Source organism: Pan troglodytes, chromosome 16, assembly GCF_028858775.2.
Source record: "Pan troglodytes isolate AG18354 chromosome 16, NHGRI_mPanTro3-v2.0_pri, whole genome shotgun sequence".
Lineage (NCBI taxonomy): Eukaryota > Metazoa > Chordata > Mammalia > Primates > Hominidae > Pan > Pan troglodytes.
Genome location: NC_072414.2, coordinates 18,553,829 through 18,559,055, shown reverse-complemented (window position 1 = coordinate 18,559,055; position 5,227 = coordinate 18,553,829). Strand labels below are relative to the sequence as shown.

At 38.5% G+C, this 5,227-nt stretch overlaps 1 pseudogene; it reads right to left on the bottom strand.

Moving 5' to 3' along the window:
• Positions 1–1,192: 1,192 nt before the first annotated feature.
• On the bottom strand, positions 1,193–2,422 carry LOC107973314 (putative vomeronasal receptor-like protein 4; annotated as a pseudogene).
• Positions 2,423–5,227: the final 2,805 nt, after the last annotated feature.

The following is a 5,227-nucleotide window of genomic DNA, read 5'->3' as shown; positions in this document are numbered from 1 at the left end:
GGAATAAAGGGAACTCTTATAAACTGTTGGTTTGAATACAAATTAATACAGCCACTATGAAAAACAAGTATGGAAGTTTCTCAACCTAAAATGGAACTACTGTATGTTCCAGCAATTCCACAACTGGGCATATAGCCAAAAGAAATAAAATCAGTATGTTAAAGAGATAGCTACACTCCCATGTTTATTACAGCACTATTGACAATGGCCAAGATATGGAATCAATCACAGTGCCCATCAAAGAATAAATGGATAAGACAACATGGTATGTAAACATAATGAAATGCTATTTGGCCACAAATATATGGCATAATAAAATAAATGGCAGAATAAAATTCTGCCATTTAAGACAACATAGATGAACCTGAAGGACATTATGTTAAGTGAAATAAGCCAGACATAGAGAGACAAATAACACAGGAATTTATTAAAAGTGGAATCTAAACAAGTTTATCTCTTAGAAGTAGAGAGTAGAATGGTGGTTACCAGAGCCTGCGGTGGTTAGTGGGGAGGACAGGATGGAAATATGTTGGTCAAAGGAAACATAATTATTATTAGATAGAAGAAATATATTTTACAAGATCTGTTATGCAGCACGGCAGTCATACTTAATTATGATATATTGCAGTCCTGAAAAATGAAAAGGTAGTTGATGTTAAGTGTTTTCACCACAAAAAAACAATAACTTTTAGATCATGCATTTGTTAATTAGCTAGATTTAATCATTTTATAATCTATATGTAATTCAAAACATACATAATAAACTTACACAATGTTATTTTCAATTAAAAACAAATTTTAAAATTATGCTTAAAAATTTTTTTATTCAAGCTAGAATTTGAATATAGCTAAATATCTTCAATAAATAAGAAAAATTAAAATAATTTCAAAAATTAAAACTAAGAGATTTGCTTGCCAGTAGGAGCTGCGTAAGAGTGTACTCAAGAAGAAAATAACATTTTCCTGTACGAAGGTAAAATTAAAATGAAGGGGTGAGAGACAGACCTTGAGAATACAAAATCATAGTGGGCATTGAACTGAGGAAAGCACACAGTTCTTGGCACCAAAAAATTAAAAGATATTGAGATATTATAAAAGTACAATTCACATGTTTTATTTAAATCAGAAAGAAAATTATGTGCTTTTTGTATAATTTAATTGATTACAAAGAAATAATTTTTAGAAAATTTTATCACCAACTTGTTAAAAATAGATGGCACTTCCATTGAAACTTTTGCAGAATATTGATGATTCTTTTATCAGATCTGATTAGCACCAGAGGACTGACAGTGGCATAGGTATCGACCACAAACTTGTGGACACCATATGTGACAGGGCCAATTACCCATAACAGCATTGTGGATGATGAGAGGATGAAGTCCACTGAGTACATCAGCACAAAGGAATTCACCAGCATCAGGATGGTCTTGGTGGCCATTTTCACTAGAGAAGTCCTTAGTATAAGGCTGCTGCTGTGAAATTGCTGGGAGTGCCTCTGATGCCTGGACAAAAGAATGACCATGTATACACTTGAGAGCAGCATGATTCCTATGAAGAAGTCATCTCTGGATAATGACAGCGTAAGAAATAGCGTCCTGATGAGGACATTCATTGGGAAAAATGTACAATATTTGCTGATATTCAAAATTATCTGGGTCATTGGAATAACCTACAGTGTAGATTATCATGTCACTACTGAAAGACAAATTGCTAAACCAAAAAACAAATAAGCCCAGGATATCGTATTTTGTAAATTTATGTTTAAATCTAACCAACCAGGAAGTGCTGGGGCTGATGGTAATGGCCTGGAGCATGCTCAGGAGGCAGGTGGTGCAGATGGAGAGGCCCCTCATCACCTTGTGCAAATAGAAGAAAGCTTTAGGCTGGGCGCAGTGGCTCACGCCTGTAATCCCAGCACTTTGGGAGGCCGAGGCGGGTGGATCACGAGGTCAGGAGATCGAGACCATCCTGGCTAACACGGTGAAACCCCGGCTCTACTAAAAAATACAAAAAAAATTAGCCAGGCGTGGTGGCAGGCGCCCGTAGTCCCAGGCACTTGGGAGGCTGAGGCAGGAGAATGGCGTGAACCCGGGAGGTGGAGCTTGCAGTGAGCTGAGATCGCGCCACTGCACTCCAGCCTGGGCAACAGAGTGAGACTCTGTCTCCAAAAAAAAAAAAAAAAGAAAGCTTTACATCTAAAGTTATTCTGAAAATTCAGTGACTCAAACATGTCTGGAGACAAAAACTCCATTGCAGTGAAGAGCATTACTAGGTGGACAAAGGCCAAATGACAGGTGACCAGGTCATGGGTCTTAGGCCTGTGATCCTGAAAGAATGTAAAAATGTGGAAGAGAAGATGGAAGATGTTGGCTGAGATTCTAATGCTAGCTTGACAATTAAAGGCATTTTTAAAAGATAACATAAGTGAAAATTGTGTTCATCCTAATGGCATAGAAGAAACATATTTTGTAGATCTGAAAAAAAAATGACTTCATATCATCAATGTTCTTTCTTCAGTGTTTGAAATTATTACCATCATTATTATTTTTATTTTACTCACTTATTCTTGATTAACCTTGATGCTAAATTCTTGATAATGTACCCCCTGAACTCTTTTCTAAGCCAAATAATTATATATATATATATATAATTATTACTCTCTCTATATAATGAATACATTTACAATCATGCCTGTATAGGGTGCACACTATCTATATTCCTAATGCCCTTTGCCCTCCATCTTTAGAAATCAATTTTTGTTATTTTGTGTTCTCTCATTTTATTTTTAACACCAAATTCAGTGACAGGCATATAAAATGAATCACATTTGCAGAGTTGAATTGAATAAAATGTATGCTAAAGTGGAAAGACTCACTAAAGCAAACAATTAAAAATATATCCAATTGAGTCTTTCTCATGATCTATCACTTTGATACGGTTTATTCTTCACTCTTCCATGGTTTTTGATGCTTATGATTCTACTGGGCCCACCATGATAATTCATAATAGTCTGCTTATTTTTCATCAGCATATCAGCAATTTTGATCCCATTTGCAACCTTATATTCTCTTTGCCATGAATTGTAATGTATTTCCAGTATCTAAGAACTTGGATGTAAATATCTTTTTTAGGGAGTGGGGAACATTATTCTGTTTATCCAAACCCTAATTAACTGTATGTCTTAGAAATGGTCCTGGTGCTTTCCCAGTTTAGTTCACATCCCAGAGACTTATCATGTGAACTCTCTTCATCTCAGAACAAAATTTTTAATATTTGCCTCTCAGTTATCAACAAGATAAACACTGCTTTTAGTCATTTTATTTCAACCAAGAGGTTGCATTAAAATAGTCACACATGGTTCTTTTTCCCGAGACTTTACTTGATACAGGAATGTCAGTCTCTAATGAGAAAGATAATGCCTCTCAAGTTTTCTTGGGATATCCTCAATACCATAATACCCTGTAAAATTTTGCAGAACAATTTTGCAGTTGCCATTTCATGTTATTTGGCCAGGATTCAGGTATCATTGTATCATTTTGCTTTAATCCATGGGTAAAAACAATTTAGCTTCATGCATGAAATATAAAAAAAGTAAATTAGCACAGATTTGGGGGGGGATGAAGGTGTGTCTGGTTATATATTCAAAGTCATTTATCATTACACTGTCCCCTAAATAAAAATATGAAAGGCAATGCAAACATCTTGACACTTAGTATTCTTGTCTAATAAACACAAGTGACTGAGGTAAAAAATATTGCTCTAAAACCACCAGATATGTTTGATTTTATAAAGGAAATATCATCTAGGTGATTAAATGGTTATTACTCTCTCTACAAAACTTTAGTAAGTGAATCCATTTATCATAAATGTCAGAATCAAACAATGAAAAGTTCCCACCAACATGCGTCTGCACCATCAGCATGGTTGAGTTCTGCTGTCAAGTTGAAATCAGAAAAAAAAAAAAAAAAAAAACAAGAGGAGGCACCAAGATGGCCAAATAGGAACAGCTCTGGTCTACAGCTTCCAGCACTATCAACACAGAAGACAGATGATTTCTGCATTTCCAACTGAAGTACCTGGAACTGGTTGGACACTGGGTGTGGCCCATGGAGAGGGTGAGCTGAAGCAGGGTGGGGCATCACCTCATCCAGGAAGTACAAGGGGTTGGGGGATTTCCCTTTCCTAGCCAAGGGAAGCCATGACAGATGGTACCTGGAAAATTGGGACACTTCCACCCTAATACTGCGCATTTCCAACAGTCTTAGCAAATGGCACACCAGGAGATTATATCCCGCACCTGGCTCGGAGGATCACACGCCCATGGAGCCTTGCTCACTACTAGTGCAGCGGTCTGAGATCGAACTGGGAGGCAGCAGACAGGCTGGGGGAGGGGCATCCGCCATTGCTGAGGCTTGACTAGGTAAACAAAGCCACTGGAAAGCTTGAACTGGGTGGAGCCCACCACAACTCAACGAGGACTGCCTGCCTCTGTAGACTCCACCTCTAGGGGCAGGGCATAGCTGAACAAAAGGCAGCAGAAACTTTCTACAGCAGAAGTTTCTACAGCCTTAAACTTCCCTGTCTGACAGCTCTGAAGAGAACAGTGGTTCCCACAGAATGGAGTTTAAGCTCTGAGAATGGACAGACTGCCTCCTCAAGTGTGTCCCTGACCCCCAAGTAGCCTAACTGAGAGACACCTCTTAGTAGGGGTCAACTGACACCTCATACAGCCAGGTGCCCCTCTGAGACAGAGCTTCCAGAGGAAGGATCAGGCAGCAACATTATTTGCTGTTCTGAAGCCTCTGCCAGTGATACCCAGGCAAACGGGGTCTGGAGTGGACCTCCAGCAAACTCCAACAGAGTTGCAGCTGAGGAATCTGTTAGAAGGAAAACTAACAAACAAAAGCAATAGCATCGACATCAACAAAAAGGACATCCACACCAAAACCCCATCTGTAGGTCACCATCATCAAAGACCAAAGGTAGATAAAATGACAAAGATGGAGAGAAACCAGAGCAGAGAACCTGAAAAGTCTAAAAACCACTGCACCTCTTCTCCTCCAAAGTGTCACAGCTCCTCCACAGCAATGGAACAAAGCTGGATGGAGAATGACTTTGATGAGTTGACAGAAGTAGGCTTCAGAAGGTTGGTAATAACAAACTTCTCCAAGCTAAAGGAGGATGTTCGACCCCAACACAAGGAAGCTAAAAACCTTGAAAAAAGATT